This window comes from Anopheles merus, chromosome 2R (assembly GCF_017562075.2).
Source record: "Anopheles merus strain MAF chromosome 2R, AmerM5.1, whole genome shotgun sequence".
Lineage (NCBI taxonomy): Eukaryota > Metazoa > Arthropoda > Insecta > Diptera > Culicidae > Anopheles > Anopheles merus.
The window spans coordinates 41,701,642-41,721,081 of NC_054082.1; the positions used below are offsets into that span (position 1 = coordinate 41,701,642).

At 44.5% G+C, this 19,440-nt stretch overlaps 1 protein-coding gene and 1 long non-coding RNA gene across 6 annotated transcripts in view; one reads left to right on the forward strand and one right to left on the reverse strand.

Moving 5' to 3' along the window:
* The first annotated feature begins 352 nt into the window (after positions 1-352).
* Positions 353-19,440, forward strand: part of LOC121590886 (protein CREBRF homolog) — a 31,998-nt gene continuing 12,910 nt past the window's right edge. The window contains exons 1-2 of one of the 5 annotated variants that reach the window (XM_041911020.1): positions 14,146-14,447; positions 15,551-16,199. The gene's annotated coding sequence lies outside the window, so the exon portion shown is untranslated. Of the gene's footprint in view, positions 1,866-14,145; positions 14,448-15,550; positions 16,200-19,440 lie in introns of those variants that run through there. The other 4 variants (XM_041911021.1, XM_041911019.1, XM_041911022.1 and 1 more) reach the window with 4 other exon arrangements.
* Positions 9,455-12,447, reverse strand: LOC121590887. The gene is made up of 3 exons (XR_006004492.1): positions 10,944-12,447; positions 10,785-10,871; positions 9,455-10,689 (listed from the first exon to the last, which is right to left on the reverse strand). It is a non-coding gene; the product is annotated as an uncharacterized LOC121590887 (long non-coding RNA).

Sequence of the window (19,440 nt, forward strand, 5' to 3'; positions counted from 1 at the left end):
CCCTTTCTCTGTTTCTCCGTCTGCGCTCTCGCTCTCGATTTCATTTCAGCCCTCTCGGCACTCATCTTTTTCTCTCCCTTTATTCTTACCCTTCAAATCGATTGCAATGCGGTATGTGCGAAAGCGCTAAATTGTAAACACGGCACTTCTCTCTCGCCTTCGCACATTTGCGATCTGAGTGTGCGCATGCTCTTTCTCGCTTTCTCTTTCACAAGGCAATAGCCGGGCAGGGGATGCTAGAGACGGTGTTAGAGGGTTGTAGTGGTAGATTGAAATCCCAACGTACACACACACGGACAGTGCGAAACGCGGTACGGAAACGTACGGGTGTGTGAGTGTGTTGCGCTCGAATGATGATAATTCCCACACAGAGTGAGCGTTGCGCTTGCTCGTTCGTCCTGGTCGCTTCAATTCAAAACAATCAAACAAGCAGTGCGGACGCACCGCAAAGCGGTCGCAGCCGAAAGTGATAACATTGAACAGTGAGACATACGGTACGCAAACAAAAAATAAACATTTTTGCACCAACTCCGAAGACACCGCGTGTGACGTACGGGTTATCAGTTATTTTTGCTTTCTGGTGAGTTGCTGTAAAAGTGACACACTTTGTTGTGCTTTGTTCCGTATTGTAGATTTTTGCGACAGCCACCTATCAGGCTTAATTGTGATTCATATTGTTTTTGTGTCGTTGTGCATTGAACACAGAAAAAAACTGAAAAAAGTGTGTTCAAATTTGAATCTAAAACAATTTTAACAGAACACAATCACAAGGAACCAGCAAAAGGTTTAGAGAGTAAAAAAAGGCGAAGTCCTGGCCTAAAAGTGCTGTGTACAAACGTGTTTGTGTGTGCATATTGGTGTATGTATGTGTGTTGCACAGCTGATATACAAACGATTATTATGTAAGAAGCGAACTCTCTAAAGCAAGGCCAAAGTAATTGCTCTTCAATTGATTGCACTTCTATTGTGTTCGCAGTCCGCATAAAGTACAATATCATTTTCGAGTTAAAACTGTTGACAGTTTCTACGAAAGAGTCTCTCGTTCGCTACATCGCGAGTAAACAGGTTAGCTGGTGGAAAGCGGAGGAAGAAGAAAAGAGAGGTGCGAAGGAAAGGGCGCACGCAACAGGGTGGTTTGTTGACACGAAAAGGAGAGAAATCGCTGTCCGTCATCGATCGATACACGCGCGTGCGCAAGAGAGAGAGAGAGAGAGAGAGAGAGAGGGGGGGAGAGCGTGCGCGCACGAGAACGCGTACCAGCGTGCGCTGCTTTCAGTCCTCCCGTCGCTTCGTTCCGTCGTAGTGTGCGAGGCGTGCGTGTGCGCTTGTATCTGCATGCGTGCAAAGGTGTGTGTGTGTCAGTAGGTAGCGGAATAGAAAAAGCAACACAGCCGCCGCCATATTGGTGCCGTCGTATGCGGGGAGCAGAATCAAAACAAAGGAAAATCATCTGATCTGAGCGAGCGAACGCAAACCGCGCCAACACAGAGAGACACGGGCCAACACACATCGAAAGGCGAAATCGTTGTTCACGTCATCGGACAGAAGTCGAACATTGTTGTTAGGCTGTGTTTCTGTGTTCTGTGGTGCGAAAAGAACATCAAATTCAGTTGGCGAAATCTTCCCGAACTCTTTTGCGGATCCGGCATTTTGTGTACGGCACAGAAAGTGAGTGACGGCAACCTCGCACCCTCGCACCCCTCGCAGGGTGGGTTAGGAAGTAAAAAAAAATGATATAATTCAGCCTGAGTGAGTTGTTCACATTTTGCATCATATACAGCCCGTCGTAGAGGCTGTGTCAGTGTTTCTTCAAGAAACGGGCAAATTCAACCGAGAAGCGTCCGACAGACAAACCACGGGGCAAGGTAAGTGCACATATGGTGACGTACATTTGCTGATGTAATTAGAGCTGTATTTATTTTACACATCGCCTACACACTGTACTGCCTTGTTTGTTAGTGCGCGCAGAGACGGGTGGCAGCAGTAAATGATAAATTAGTCTGTGGTTAGAAATGTTTTTGACCGATTAAAAGATAAAATTGATCTAAACTAACACACATTTAGAAAGTTTGCCTTTGGTTTGATTGGACGTAAATAAATGTGTTTGTTTAGAAACACGCTAATCTGATCCAATTAGGTAGAGTTGGGCATGACTCATCCGTTGGATGACTAAATTGAATGATTTCTGTCGACCAAAGTACAGACGCCAAAGTACAGCAACCAGAGTGTAGGAAAGGGAAAAGGGAAGGGGTAGGTGTAATGCCAACTGCTGTGTTATTAAACACATCGCCCCCCAGTAGGCTGTGCTTGTTGTAACGACGACGAAAACACCTCCAGCAAAATCCGCACAAGCCTGCCCCCCCCTCCGGTTCCTTGTTGTTCTTGTTGTTGCTCCGTCTCGCTTCCATTTCGGGCCGACCGGTGTGTCTCTTTCCATCGTGCGGCCATCATGGTCCCATAGTCTCCAAAACGAAACGACCCACACGCCGCCACCGCCGTTTCGTTTCGCGACGGTGGAAGTTTCATTTTCCAAAACCAAAGGTGTTTCCCTTTCGCGACACAAATACACGCGCCACCATCAGTACGGGCACGCGCAGAACAGATTGTGATGATGATGATGATGATGATGATGATGATGACGGGGTGTGTTGTGTTGTTTGTTGACATTTTTCCGGTGCTGTGTCGGTTGTGTGTAGCTGGGGCTTCGTCTAAAATATTGATCGACCACCGTTGCGCAATACGCGCGTGTGAGCGCGGAGAGAAGGGAACGATACGCACCGGGATATGATTTTCTTGCGCACTAACACATACACACACACACACACACACACACACACACACACACACACACACACACACACACACACACACACACATACACACACACACGCAAAATGTTGAGAAATATGGAGGAGTTTGTTTTGGCAGTGCGTGCTGCCGGAAGCGGAAGCAGCAAGGGAGGGTAAGGGGTGAATTGCGTACCCGGCTGGAGGGGACGGGGGGATTCGTTTCGAAACAGGCTGTATGTAATGTCCTTGTGCTGATGCAAGGGTGGAAAGGGAAAGTCTTTGGAACATGCACGAGGGGGCAAATGTGTGGCAGTAGGTTGCGCTTACACGCGCATGCATCCCTTGCGTCCTTACCGCTAGCACCACACCCCACACCTCCCCAGGTTGCTGCCGCCTTTCCTGTGGCTTCCTGTGTTGGTTGCTGCCTCGTGCTGGCAGCGGCAGCGGTTGCCAAGGGGGAAATATCAAGCAGCGAATGGTGATGAGAGGAGGGTTCTCTTTTTCGGGCACGTGTTTTCGGGACGTAAACTTGCGTGCCATGGTAAATTTCCGCACCAGACGCGCTCGGTGTGTGTAATGGAGTGAGCGAGTTGCTAACGATGTTGCCAAACAAATGTCCAAACCGCTCCCGGTTTGTTGTAGCGAATGCTAATTCCGATCGATGTTTCGCATCCCACGTCATGTTTTGGAGGGGGCAGTAATGCGTTTCCGATGCTAATACGGCTCGATTGCCGAATTTTGAGAGGAGCCCTTATACCAATCTCCTTATCAATCGTAACAAGGGCCATTCTTCGTGCGTCCTTCCATTCGTGTATGAAGTTCTTGGAATTCGCTGGAAAATCCTTCGGTACGTTCTTGGAAAGCGACACCGCCGGGCCGTCCGAGGTCATCCAATCGAGGTGTGCTGAGCCTAGGTAATTCCCTGAATTATCCCTGCTAGCTTGAGGTGAGGAGTAGTAGATGAGAGAATGTTTGCTGAATTGTTCGCGACAGACCCATTGCTGTTTAGTTGCTGTAGCTCGTTTGAGCTGTGTGCATAGCTCTTTTCCAATGTAAATGTGTATTAGTCGTCGGCTTTCTATGAAACCAAAACAAACCTAGTGCGCCGACTCAAAAACGTTGTTATGGGTGTTGGTTATTGGAAAGATGCTCCCCAGGCGACGGATTTGAACATGTAGGTAAGGTTTAGTATTGGGTGGTTCTGGTTTACAATGTTTTTTTTTTATGTACTTGAACATCGTGCATGAGGAAGATATAGAAAGATTTATTGGATTTCATCAACAAGTTAATGCGATAGATACTTTAAAAAAAACTTTCTTGAAAATTGTCTACAAGCATTTCAGTTTGTTCATTGAAGAAAGAAGCATTGTGAGTTGCGTATTCGCGACTTCAGCCGTGCCTCAAACGTGGCAGTCCAACGTCTCGTGTACCTCGTGGCAGGGGTCTTATCACAAACATACACACACTCTCTCTCCTTCGCTGTCCATGCCAAATACCGCCGAGTAGTAAGAAGGGAACGAATAAAATCGTAAGCAGCGAGCGCCGCAACACCAACCATGGGAACCATGAATGAAGCGGCCTGTGAAATTATGGCACTGCACAGTTCCATTATCAGCGTAGCCAGACGACGCCAACGACGGCATTTGATAATCGGCGCAAAGTTGCTCGTGCCGTAAAAAGGAAGACACTGTTAGGTGCCTGTGGTCTGAGGGGAATGGGAGAATGGGAAGCTTGTGCAAATATATGATGATGATGACGATGGGAAAGTAGGCAACGTTTGATAAGCTTGCAGGCTGTCGTGCGTCTGGACTCTTGAACTGTGCTTATGGCTAGGACGAGAGCAAAAAAAGGAGTTCAAGCGAGAAAGTTTTGACGTGATCAAAACGTGTGCCTGGTAGATCTGAGATTGTTTTAGTTGCCATTATGAGCAGATAGGGCTAGGTGGAGTGATTGTATGATCGGATCAGTATGATTAACTGGCAGTAGTTGGTGTCTGGATGGCGTGTAAGGCGATAAGCGAGCTAGAATGTGTATAAAATGTATGCAAACTGTTGCACATTCCCTGATTCAGTGCTACTGATCAGCAATTCAATCTGGGATTGAGGAGTGAGGTGATTTTTATTGTTTAAAGTACATTGAGTATCTTGTATATGCAAGTCATCATGTCATAAGTAAGTTGCTTTTATCGTCAGCAAACATGCAAAAATCTGTTGGAATCTGATGGAATATACCGCAGGCGTATCTAATTTAGTCGGCAAACAAACTGGAATACTGCACACACCAACACCAAGTGAAGAGAACGCTTCTATACAGAGGAATGCAATGACTGAATGATGAAAAAGTAAAAACACCTTTCCATCTGGATTCTTCCGCTCTACAATTACGTCTGCTTCTTCCCATTCCAGCCAGGGTGATGGTGTTACGGTGAGGTTGCAAAATTGCGAAAGTTTCTCCCATGGCATGGCATCTCTTGTGTGTGTGTATGTGTAGCCAAGAATAAACCTTTCCCAGTTCGCAAAATGAGGTCTTACCGGCTTCGATTCTTCTTGTGCTTCATTCGCTACCACATTGTTTCTTTGGGTGAAGTTTGCCTCCTTATACTTCAAATGTTTATTTCATTAGTATGAGAAAATGTGCTGGTATCGTCGATCTACACAGAACACTGCAAAAATTGATTGTGTTATTGTTTACGACAATTGTCTTATAGCAATAATTAATTAACGAATTAAGGAATGTTTTAAACTTTCCAAAATCATCCCACTGCCTATTATAGAAAAACGTGTATCTCTGTATGACCTTTTTTATTACCTTCTCCGGTAATACATAATGCATAATACATAAATAAATACGGGCCTCACAGGACATACCATCCATTGAGAGAAAGTAGCAATAACAGAACCACCTTTAGTGGCACTTAAAACCAGAAGAACGGCTATTCCATCCCATTCCCGGGTTGTGTTTGTGGTGCCTTGCAAAGAAGAATAAGGGGGAAAGTATTCCAGTTCTCGTGCGGAGCGCGTCCGACCTGTTAGAACACCTTTCCCTATAGTAGCGTGGTTGATTGTCGATTGCTTTCTTCCACTTGCAAATGGCAGCAAGGAAGAGGGGATAACCTGCAAAAGGGATGATAAAAGGGGGCAATGTACAGAAAAAAATCGAACCGTTCCGCGCTTCCCCCTGTCAGGGCATTCGGGTCAAAGGCAACGAAAGTGCTGGAATGGTGATAGAAAAACGAGGTTAAAACCCATTTGCATTGTCCTGTGACAAGTTTTGAGCCACTTTTCACGCACACTGGTGAAGCGGAATCTTTTGTTTTGCTGTCCTGCCGCGCGCGCATTGTGGCGGGCAATTATAGTGTATGTGTGTGCGCCGGTGTGTAAAACCGATTGTAGCAGTAGCCCTTCGCAAGTTCCTCTTTGCTCGCGATTTGTCGAACCCTTCGGAGGCAAAAAGAAGCAGCGGTATATTTGCACGGCGCTAGGGTGATTCCCTGTGATTCCTGTAAGTGCGTGTCCCGAATATTGCATAATGAGAATTCAGCTTCTTTCGTTTTTTTGGGTGCTTTGTTGCTACCCAACAGGTTTGCCTTTCGTGTTGTTTTTTGCTGCTAGAGTTTGTGTTAGTAAATAAGATCCCCTTGTGGTGGAATTTTTCCCGGAGGTTTACGGTCCGATGCACGGGCTTACACACTCCCCTTGGTAGTGATGCGATCCTAAGCCATTCGCGATGAATGGTGCAAATTTGCTAGGATATGCTTAGCATGGATCTGCCAGGGAGTTTCTTGATTCGTTCCCCGTGATATAGCTTTGAAAAGGAGAAAACAAAGAAATTCGGTGCCTGTCTATATTCTGTGCGATTGTTAAGGAGGGAAGAGAAGAGCCTCGTTTCGGATGAGTATAGGGTTCGTCGTTTGCGGTAAAAATATCAAATTTTCTATATACTTTTAAAAGTTTGAAGGGAGAAAGTTTGTAGTGATTCTTGCGCATTGAAAGCATTACACAGAATCTACATGAACTCCTACAAAGGTTTTATAAAAAGTGTATTTTTTGCCAATACAGAAAGCCATGACAAGCTCTTACTATAACGGTGTTTGGTTCATTCGGGTCCCAGCAATGGGGCTCTAGCGTTTTTCCCCTTTGCGTACAGCGCACATCTGTACATCTTGTCCGTAAGATTCATACCACTACCAAAGAATTCTTTCATCCCCTAAGGATTGCTCTATTGATTGTTCTGTAGCTCGCGTGCCCTAGCGACCCTTTGCATTTTCTTGAACGCTCGAGGGATGGTTCCCTTCGAGAATTTCCTCGCGTGCGAAAGGACAACGAACTCTAGCGCCAAGTACACTCCTGTCTGCTAAAGGCATCTTGACACATCGGGTAGGCTCCTGCGCGAAAAGAAGTTTTTGATGCGGCTTGTGTTTTACAAGAGGGGAGAACGTCAATCGCTTCTGAGAGGGTGAGCGTGGAAAATCGAGAAAAGTTCCCTACTGTTTATTATATTGCTTAGGGGTAAATGAGATTGATTCACGATGTAGGGTGCCGCAACATGTATCGCTCGGCTATAAAATAGGTCAGATTATTTAGAGTTTTTTTTTAAATATTGAAATAGCTTAAATGCCGATACCGGACGAGTAAAATCAAGGACATCGGGGTGGTTTTTTGGATGAAATATATTGATGACACAGCAATCGTCTTGTGACATTTATGAAATGAACACATTTGACAATGCCGCGTTCGTTTTAATATCAGATAATCAATCGCTTTGATATCTTTATCGATTTCCTGGAAATTCAATGTAACATGGAATCTACCGCAGCAAATAAATCACAATGGTGTTTGATTGCATTCCCTACTGCGTAGCTTGCTTTTTGCTGGCTGGATAGTTTGAAATTTATTTTTATTCCAGCTTAAATCATCATAATGTCTCTCCGATCATTCACCACCAGACAGCGTGGAGACATTCGGGGCAACGAATTGACTGATGAACAATTGGAACTTGAGTACCTTTTAGAACCAAAACTGCTGTGCGCTTGTGTGTGTGTTTTGCGAATTGAAACATGAGCCATCGTTTTCAGCAGGAGGGAAACAAACTTCCCATGGTTTTTAGTTAGCATTTATTTTCGATTCAACAGAAGCAAACCAATTAGAGTAATAATAAATATTGGACCGGCCACCCTGGTTGGATCTTGTTACGAAATGGCGTGAACACACCGTCGCCATTGGTCAAGTGCATGCAAAACGGTTCGACGATGTTATTGACCCAGTTTGCACTTGAAACCGGGCCTGCGACGGGGCTAATGTTCTACGCTTATTCTACTAAAACACCACCACCATCTGCGGGACAAGCGCGCGTAGGCATTGGTTTCACATTTCGCAAACGAATCGCAAACGAACGCTGGGTAGTATTGGTTTGATTTGTTACCTATTTGATAGCGTTACTACCACTGCTACTGCTACTACTACTGCTGTTGCCATTTTATTACAAAACAGTCGAAAGGTAAGGGGTGACTACGATGTGTCAATGCACTAACGTCCCCTACGTCCAGGAGGTGAAACGACGTTCGCGGCAGAGCGCTCGCACCAAGAATTGATAGCATGGTACAGCTTCATTGCAGTACCCACCACCAGATGGCGCTAGTGGGTTTGTTTTGATTCGAGGGTTGATTTTCGAGCAGAAAACTCTCGAAAAATCGCGTTCGTCCTGTTTCTTCGTCTTAAAAACGAGAGAGGGAGGAGAGCTTGATACTGCTAACGAGAGAGAGAGAGAGAGAGTGGGTATGTTTTGTTGTGCGTATCCTTATGCTGTTATTCGTGCTGTTTCATCGTTCCTCGAGGGAAACGGAGTTTGGGGGTTTAGCTGGTGTTGAGGAGGGTTGTGCGCGTTTCATTCATAAAACGCGCAACGTACGCCTACGCGCGAGCCGGGCAGAGAATGGACGCCCTTTTGCAGCGGCGTGCGTCACAACCGATAAACCGTCACAACAAGAAACATTCCCTCAGCGAGGGACCAAAAATCAATAACCATACCAAGCAGGGACAGGCAAGTAGCACTCCCAAAGACGGATCCTGCTTTATGGGAAGAAGTATGGGTCACGCGTGGGTTAGCAAATGCGTATGGAAGTGGTGGGCATCCTTATGTTTATGTAGGCGTATTTCCTAGATGTTCGTAGGATGTAGGATAAGGACGATACAAAGTTTTCTTGCTGGGGAAGCATGCGTTGTAATGATTGCTGATGTAATGGAATGTGAAGAGGCGATCATCTTTACCGTTGTGTTATTGGAGCAGGAAAACTGATAGGACAAAACGGGATCTGCTCTGCTTTGCATAAGACTGTTTGCTACCGTTACGGTAATCAAATCTGGTCACTAAGACGTGCGAAGGGTATGTGTGAGTGTCATATTTACGTGTTTACAAATCATTTACGCCTAATTAAATGTGTAGCGTTTATTGGTATGGAAGCGACAAGATAAAGAGAATGTTGTTATTCACACTGATGGAATGAGTAATATTGTTTTTTTGAACGTTTTGTATTCCATTTTTGCATGTAAAAATGTTCCAGATAAGTTACAGGGTTTCCAGGAGTACTCATAGCTTACGTGAAATAAACTTAATATAATGGGAATTGGACTCTTTATCACCCTTGTTGGACAAATCCAATTGGAATTTTTAACGAGCCTGTCCAAAAATGGTGCGTCCAATTTCCATCATTTGCTTCCCATAAGGAAAGAGTCAAGGAAGTGTTCCACAACTATGTATTATTTGCTGTAAAAAATTAAATAAGTTTCCATTCGGACGTTTCCATTATGTCGATTATCGATTAATGTAGGCATAATAATTATTCCATTTTTCTTTATCATCAATAAAGCATTCTAGCTTAATCAATCTTGGCTTGGCCCGATTGCGTAAGACACACGGACCCGGTACGGGCGTGGGTTGTTGTTATTGGACCACCGTGCTCAGCATTTGCGTGATAATTTTCTATTAAGTCCCACGATGCGTAATACATTTCGATAACAAACTCTCTACCCCCTTGTGCAATAAGCGGCAGTGTAGTAGGTGTGTCTCGGGACAAGAGAGAGAGAGAGAGAGTGAGAGAAGGAGACGTATTTCCATCGGGAGAAGTTTATGATGGTGCTCGGGTTGGAAAAAAAGGAATCCTTGCGGTTCGTTACGCATTTCATTTCCCTGTTGACACCAATGTAAAGGTCACATTAGGTGTGGAGGTGGAGGCGTTATTTTTAGCAATCGAATTGCATCGACGAAGCCCTCCATTGAATTGAATTCAGTTTTGATTGAAGACATTTACTAAGAAATGAGCCATATTTCTATTTCCGTGTGCAGCAGCGGTTAAGATAGGTATGATGTTCTTCACCGTCAGCAAAAGAAAGGTAATATGCGCGTTTCCGCGGCAGTGTTGGGATCGTTATTTTGTCGTTTCTGACGCAAGACAGTACGACCAACATCAAAACCCCGGGGGCTGTTGGTTGTTTTTGAATGTTGTTTTTGTGAATGAATAAGCTCACTGGCAAGAATGGACACTTGCGATTAGTGTGCGCGGGGAAGTCAGCAAGAAGAACGCATGAGACACGGAGACCCCGGAGAGGTTTTGTTTTTGTTTGGCATTGCGCGATTGCGATCTTGTATTTAGGTATGTTTTGTTGCGTTATTTTGCTGTTGTCACATGGTAAAATTTCTGTCTAGTGTAACCTTGACTAACAAAAACTGCACGATGGGAACGGTTAAATGTGTCCGTCCGGTTTGTACCTCGCCGAACGCCGTTTATTGGCATCGAAAGCAGCGCCGGTTATCGTTCTTCCGGTGTCATAAAGCGTAAACGCTGTGAAGCGTAGGATCGCCGCCGTGTGTTCGATGTGCGCGGCATGTGTCCCGGATTTATGTGCTGTGTTCGGAAAAGCACGCAAATGTAGTAAAAATATGCGCGGGGGTGAGGGACGACGGTACGTGATTTAGCATGAGTTATGGGAACACACTTACTTGCCAACTCTACCGTGCCTTGGAGCACACTTTGCTGACAATGTAACGGGTGTGCAGTTCCATTGGCAGAGGGCGGGTGAGATAGAGCTGCGTGAGAAAGAAAAGGTGGAGGAAAGTGAACTTTGGATCCCGATTGCATCGATTGCATGAGCCACTTACCGGAGTAAAATTAGCTCAAATTTGTTGCTGGTTTTATTGTAGCAGAAGCAGCCGGGGACCTTTCGGCGATCGATTGATCGATTTAAATCCCCACCCCATCACAGGTAGGCAAAAGATATAAAACTGTTTATATGCGTAGCAAGGAAATGTTTCTTTCCTGTCGTTTTTCGTTCGTTCGTTCCAGTTCCTTTCCATTCCCCCAGCGGGACACCGGAGCCGGACGGAACATTCCATTCCAATTGGATTCGTTTGAGCGTGGTCACTCACGCGCAGCCCTCCCCATGTCGGGCACTCATTCAATTGAAAGTTTCCATCCCGGTCAGGCAAGAACCGCGGCGAACCTGTTTACTTTTACCCGCGAGTGTTCGCGTCGAATGCCTAAGGGTCCACGGTGCTGCAGGGGTGTGCTATTGGTGGCGGTGGTTGGCCGGTTGTTTTGTGTTGTTGTTTTGATGCGTTCGCGTCACGCCACATTCTACCAAGCCTCCAAGAATGATTTGCTGTTGTTGTTGCTGTTTCCGTTGGACGCGCCACACGCTTGCTCCGTTTTCAATTGGTCACAGTGTCTTACATTTACCTTCCCCCTTTACATACACACCCCTTTTGCTGCGGGTGGAGGACGGTCAGACCATTCTCGCAAGCCGAAGGGAGAAGTAAAGTCCACGTCCACGTAACGACACCGATGAGATAAAACAGCCGGCGGCCGGACACGCACACACAGCCATGCTTCAGCACACTCACACATACAGCAGTTTTGATCAAAACAAGCGTCGCTAGCAGCTTAAATTGTGTGCGCGATAAAAACAACCCCCTTCTTTGAGTGGGTGAGGGAAGAAAAGGGGTTAATATGGACAGTGCACGGGCTAGTTTGATGACGTCACGTGTGGGCCCTACAAACACAATTGAAAATTAAAAAAAATGAGTCGGTTTGCTGGCGGAGTTCTGGAATAGATGGATCTGGATGTTGTTTTTTTGTGCCATTGGAAATGTACGCCTCTTCTGGGCTTTCGAGCGCTCCGATCCACTTAAATGTGTTACCAAACTGCAAATTATTCCGGGTTTTCCCCGTTTGGCCACGGATATGATGGTTTGTGTGTGAGTCACACAGCTTGCGGGGCTGGGTGTATGTGTGCAGGAATGTAGCGAATTAAGCAGATCAACACACAGCAATAAACGCGCTGGATGGAAAACGATAAGAAGCGGTAATGCATTCCACCTCTCCTGGTTGCTCCTTTTAATGATGGGGAGGGGAGTAGTCGACCCGACGAGGAAAGGTGTGTTGTTGTTTACCGAGTTTTGTTTCTTGTTGTTACCCTTTGTTTCTTGCTCCTTTTTGCTGCCTTTTTGTGCGCGTTGTTTTTGTTGCTCGCCTGGAGATTAGATGGAAAATTTTATTTCTAAGCGTAAACAAGCTTTCGATGAGTGTTTGTCAAAATGAAAAGATTTTTAAAGTTGCTGGAATGCCTCACTAGTAAGGATTAGTAAACAGTGTCACAACCATTAAGGTATGCTGTATGGTTCTGTTTTGTTTTGTCTAGATAATTTTCAAAAACCAGAATCAGTTGAAATTTCACGAAAACAGTGTTGTGAGCAAAAAGTTATTAAGAAGACATTAAGAGTACATTAAACATTTTCGGGACTGGAATATAAAAGCGTTCTAATAATACGTAAACGATAGTGTACTGAACATATTTAGTCCTTGCCATTGAAACAACAATTAATTGAATTTCGACAATTAACTACAACCAGTTGTGCATCGCAAAATCGTTCTTTTTTTCGTTTTTTAATGCATAGTTATAATACTTTTCTTACATGGTAAAAAAAAACAATTTGAACATTTTATATCCTTTCTTTATGAAATGCATGTACTATAGTAGATTTGAAGCATACATCAGCTAATCTTTTCGAGCATGCAACGATGCGGCATTTGTTTAAACAAAAAATAAGCTGCAAAAAAACTGAGGTTCAAAACTTCGGGCATTTTTAGTGTGTGACTTTGTATCGAATTTAGACATTCAATCAGCCATAAAATGTCAAAATCCATGTTAAAGAAACTAGCTGGAATCGTAAAACCACTCCTTATTACTTTAGGCTACAGCAAAAATAAATTGCCAAACTTATAAATGTCTGTGCTAATATAAAATAATACATAAGACATGATTGATGCAAGATTCCTATGTCTTATGCCAATGTTGGCAAGCCGAAAGTAAAATGAGTTATTGTAACGTTATTGCCACTAAATAGAAGAAAAAAACAATGAGGCTGTTGTGGGCAGATAGTGAGAAAAAGGATGATCTATAAATAAACAACGTTCCAGACACCATTTTTTAGCATTTGCGCTCCCGATCCCGTATCACCAATATGTCACACCACGTCGTTTGGATGGGACGGCGGGCCTGGTCATGATGAAATAAGAAACTGATATTGCACTATCAATCGTAACAATGTCAACTTCGACAGCAAAACACACTGTAATGGAGGGAGAGCCATCATCATCATCATCAACAACAACAGTAAAACAGGAAAAAAATGGCAAACCGGTGACGAAGTTAATGGATTTGTTTACAGGATTTGAGTTTCGCGTGCGCCCTGAGCTTTGGTACAACAAAACAAGCTCCTCATCTACATCAGACACTGGTGACGGGTGTGTGTGTGTTTGTGCGTTCATTTTCTTTCGATTGTGTTGGTAATGATGATGTGTGTAATCTTGCATCAATCTTCCAATGCCGGTGGCAGAATGGAGCACCAAACAATCACACACATACGGGCAGGAATCCATGTAGGTTAGCTAACGCACACCACCGCAACCTGCGCGTGTCGATCGAAGTTGAATTTGCTGAATGAATAAGTAATAAGATGTGAAACGAAATCGAATGTTGGGCGAGCGGCAGGCTAGAATATGGATGGTGGGTAAATAATTCGAAACAACCCCCCAATCGAATGATCAAGGGGCAAGAGGAGGAGAGGATGTACGATTCGCGATCGCAGAAAGGGATATTTTCATCCCTCTTTTGAATGTGTCCTATCTTTGCAGCCTTCACATTGAAACGCCGATCGTGCGTTGTGTTTTGTGTTTTGCTGCTGATGCTGATCGCGAGCGTGCCGAAACAAGAGAAAGAGAGAGAGAGAGAGAGAGAGAGCGCGCGAAACGAAAATACGTTTGTGATCGGATGGAGGCGCACGGTGCCGGGTGGAAAGCAGCAGTCATGCTGCCCGTCGCTGTTCGTCGTCGCACTCCCGCTGTGTTATGTTGCCTGCACGCCCTCCCCGCCCAACAGCACCACAACACACAACAGTCAGAAAAAACCTGCTCGACACAGCAGGTGGATGCGCGTATTTGTAGGTTCGGACGCGGTCGGCCGATGCTGCTGGCGACAGCCAACACACGACCACAGCAACAAAACACCCCGCACAAGTTCAGTCAGTCAGTCGGTCGGTCGGGCAGTCGGGTCCCGCGAGCCTGCTAGTTCGTTATTGACGGTGATAAACAAAGGTTCGCAGCAGGTTTGTGCTCTTCCGCCTTGCTCTGCGCCGTACGCGTCACAGCTCTCTTCCCTCGGGTGCTAGAAAGGGAAAAGTTTGGTTTGAACTTGAAAGGAAAACCAATGGCGGCTATGCGCGCGGTGTGGTTGTGTTGATGCGTGCTGATAATTTCGTCTATTAATCTAATTTGTGCAACACACTCTCACACCCCGTTGTACGTGCGGTGAACACTGAATGATTTAATATATTAATTCAATCAAACGCTGCGCCGAGTGTGTGGAAGTGTTCTTGTGCGATCGGTTTCGGGCGGTGTGTTGAGTGTTTGTGTTGTCCAGGTGGAAGTGGAAATAAAAAACGTGGACGGACACGTGCGCGCAACCACCTTATCATCATCATCATCATCATCGTCCCTCGAGCAGAGCAAGTCCGATGGGGTGTGATGCGGAGGGCCGGTCGGGGTTGGAAGTTCAATTGTGCCGTGCTTGAAGTAAATTTGCCAACGTAGCCAAAGCAAACACATACACTGGCAACAGCGATGAACCAAGACATGAACGCTGTGGGGTCGAACGAAAACAGCACAACCGCGCGCGTTTGTTGTGACTTGTGGAGATCGTTCGTCACTCACTTAATCGCCTAGCCCCCCGAAAGGAAGTAACGCACACAAACGGTCAAGCGTGAGGTGTTCCGTCTTCATCATCTTTATTTTCTGCGTGGTTCGCGATTTTTTAGGGGTGGGATGTGTGATAGTGTCGTGATAATAGTAGCTGCTGCTGCTGTTGATTGTGGCGTTTGAGGATTTTTGCCTCATTTCCATCGATCGATAATTCCGTTACCCCCGGGCGCTTGGTGCCACCTCCGGGAAAACAAGATGGCAGTGCGACGAGTTTATTAGATTGGGCACAGTATTATTTAAAGCTTTCTTCATTGTTCGTTGTTTACCAAGCAATAAGCGAGCAAGACTAACGTGAAGAAGGATAATTGCCGATTTGTATGATGTGATTACGACGTTACGATTTTCCTTGTAACGTTTCATTGTAGGCATTGCATTTTTTTATTTCTATTTTACCAAATGGTTCATTTTTTATGTAATTAAAAGTAATGTTTTAATCATTTTCTTTTTGTAGCATAAAAACACAATTGACTGAACACAAATAAACAACTAAACATTTACTGAAAAAAACTTGAATAGCAGTCAAATTAGAAAGGAACAAAACAAAAAGCCAAACGCAGCAGCATAAAGCAGTGATCGAGTGTAACATAAAAAAACAGTTCAAACTCACAAATACACCCATCCAGTTGTACGGGTGCCGGTTTTTTGGCTGTTTTATCTTATCAAGCGTTTCATGGTCGATCGCCTGGTGCCATTTTTGGGGCGAACGCTGTATGCGTGTGTGAGTGAATAAAAGTGAACGGAATTATTAGACGGCTTTGCACGGGAGTTCGAGAGTGGTGTGTTTTGGGGGTGATTTTTTTTCTCAACACAGTTAAAAGTGATCAAAACAACTGCAAAGATCAAGAAAAACAGGCGTTGCAAAGATTCGCGAACGAAAGAAGCGAAACTTACGCGCGAAATGTGAACATGCGAAACGGGAGCGAAACTGAACAGCGAGAAGCAACCGTGAGACTTTGTTTGATTGGGCGAGTGTGGGGAGATTATTTCGTGCATCTGTCGTGTGGTCCGCAATATATGTAAAATCCAGCAGGCGGGAGCTGTGGCGGCAGAGAAGAAGGAATCGGAAAGGAAAGTCACACACACATACATCTCACCCGGAAGTAAGTTTTTGTTCGCTTTTTAGCTTCTTGCTGGGGATAGAATGTAACCGATCGTCTAATGTAGCAAATAATGGTTGGACGAGAGCTATTTAACAGATGTTGAACAACTGCGGCAAGCCAGACTGCTGGTGGTTTCTGTGTGTTTTGCCATGCTACGGCAATTGTTTGTTGTTTGGGTATGAATGATTCATATGGTGGATGAAAAAGAGTGCCAAATATTTAATTTGACAGTGTCAATGGACGTATGTTTTCTTATTAATGACATGTGTGGTTTATGTAAAGCTTTTATTTAGGCACAGTAAATGAATGCATAAATGCGAAGAGGTTTTGAAAATATTTACAACTTCAGTATGATGTTTAACGTAACTTAAAAAGGGTTGTCTCATGAGACTGTGAAAGAAGCCTCATTCTATATCTACATATTCAGGCGATACACAACATTCGATTAAAAGATAAATTATTTGGTATTTTAAAATTGATGTGTCAAATCAGTACAATTTGCTCAATAAACTGTTAAATTTCAAAAACCACGTATTTCCCAATCCGCGTATAAGAGATGTGTTTGTGTATCTCGGGGATTACCTGTATAGTGGGCTCAAATCTAATGTGGATCAATGAAGATCCCGTTTTGAGCAATTGAGCATCATTGGACAATTAAAATACTTAGTTAGAAATCTAAAATTTTTGGCTTGCGTTTGTCAAACGTTCTACATCCGCCGATTGGTATTTTCTGTACTCTATCGTCAGATATGCTCCGCCATATATATTTGTGCTTGGCAGCTTATACTTAATAAAATCATGTACACATAAATATATACTTTCTTTACATTTTATTGGGTTAAAATGAAATGTATGATGATGTTTTCAAACATCGTTTTATCCTTTTTTTTTGTCCGTCTTGACAAAAAACGAGCTTCGACCGAAAAATCAATAATACATGAGCATCGTTTACAGCATTGTTATACCAATGTAGGCGTAGCTACTATTAAAGTTTGATTTTCGCTATAAAAAAATGTGTTTTGAAATCGTAAATAAATTAACGATATTTTTGTCATAAAAGTAGAGGAAGAATTTGAAGAAGCAGAATTCACTTCCCTTTTATCTGACAATCGTCTTTAAAAACGTATCATTTTATGCTCGAATGACCCATTCGGCCCTCCAATAAAACCGGCAAAGAAACGATCGCGGAACTGTTTTGTGAGTTTTTCTTAATTGCCCATTATTATTATACTTCTCGCGGTATCCTGCTTGCCGCTCAGCTCGGCAAAATTTGTTTCACAGTCAAGTCTGGCTGTGGCCGGAGAAGAACCATAAGCGTGTGAAAATCTCCCGCATGATCAGTGTTAGCACTCTCCTCCCGCTTTGTTTTGGTCACCGAATCGAACGGGATGAAGGGTGGTGGTGGTGCTGCCTCTGCAATGGGAAGGAAACGAAAACGAGATAAGCATACTACCCTTAAGCAGTCAAAAGTGTTTGCCAAGCTGCACGATGCGGGGCCCCGTTGGCTATTTTTTGTTCGGCTCTGAAAGTTTTATTTTTATTTCGTAAACAAACTTTGCAACACACGGTGCGCGGTTTTGGGTGGCGGAGGCGCGGTGCTTTGCTTGTGGCACACATACAAACGAACGAACCCGCTCAAATACATACACACTCACAGACCATTAGGTGTGAAGCGAGAGGGGAGGATTTGGACTGGCTGGCCAGTACTTTAAACCGTCGAGGCGGTTGGATTCTACCCTTGGGCCGGCGGCCGTTTGAGGCGGCAGGTTGGTCTCGCGTACCGCTGTGTTAATAAACTTTGACAAGGTCGATTTGATTTTACCCACTATGTGTGTGTGTGTATGTGTGTGTGTGTGTGGAGAAGAACCATTTGAATGGTAGTGGTGTGGGGTCGTCAGGCCGTTTAAACCGAGCTCGTAGTAGTATTCTGCTCGTACAGCCAGATCGTGGAGAGCAATTTTCATGCCAAGCAGAGGCACTAATTCTGGCGAAAACGTCCCATCCTACCCCCACAACCTCCACGAATGTGGGTTGTGAATCGTTTCTAATTCTAATTTAAATCACTATTATTGTATGGCGCCTCCCTCACATGAGTTGCGATCGCAGTGCACTGTCTTGGGCTGTCCAAGCTTTACGACGAGCTTTTATTTCCTTTCTTTCTCCTTCAGCTCCCCATTCAGCCCACGCTTAGCTCAGCTGATGGGTGGTTGTACATCGTTTGCACGAACGATTAGAGACAGATTGTTGAACCCTTTATTGGCTGATCGCGCGCTACGTTCGGTGGAATGTGGAGGTCGATCGGGGTGGGTTTTGTGTGTGCGTTAGCACTGTCATAAATATTCGACACGATCTAAAAATAGCTTAAGAAAGAAAACAAAAAAAAGTGGAAAAGGAAACACATTATACCGAAAACCAGAAATGAAGGAGAGGATAAAACAAAATGCCGAAAATAAATGGGCAATTTATACGCAGCTCCACCACTGCCAGCATTCGTATTTGATCTTTGCTGGCTTTTTGTGTGGTGTGTGCGTGTGTGTTGTGCTATAAGCTCACCGTTTACTTTTTGTTCGGAGGAGCTAAGGGGGGATTCGAGGATCATGCCGGACGATGGTTAGATCCGGACCAACCTTTCCATGCAACAATGCGGTTGAATGTGTGTGCTTTTTATGTATAACATTCTGAATGTTTTGATCAGCATTCTAATGTTCTCATGGTCACTGTAAGCGCTGTTGTCCACGCGGAATTCAAAATAACCCTTTTGGTAGGTTTAGGATCCATTCTGAGAAGCTTCTTATGCTCATGTTCAGAAGTTCTTCGCAAACTAATGCCCAATCGGCTATCGGAGCTTTCTAGAACACCAACCAATTGACCTCTACAAGTACACGAAATGTGTCGAAATATCGGTACAACACCGCATGATGATAAGTGCTATGATATGATTGTTTGTGATTTCGCGAGCTTCCGAAATCGTGGCTGGAGTCTTCGTCGCTCTCTCTCTCGCTCCACCCGCACTCGTTACGATCGTATCGTACCCTCGATTGGGCGATGATAACGAGTGTGCAGTACATAATAGTAAGCCATACACAGGGCGTACAACAGGGGTGTATAACCGAGGGTAGTTTTGGTTTGTGTACATGAAGCGGTAAGTAACTTCTCCTTCACACACAGTAAATAAACGCAAGAACACACTTGTCTATACTTGATGAACCGACGAGGATGATGGGGGTTGGTAGTGAAGGGT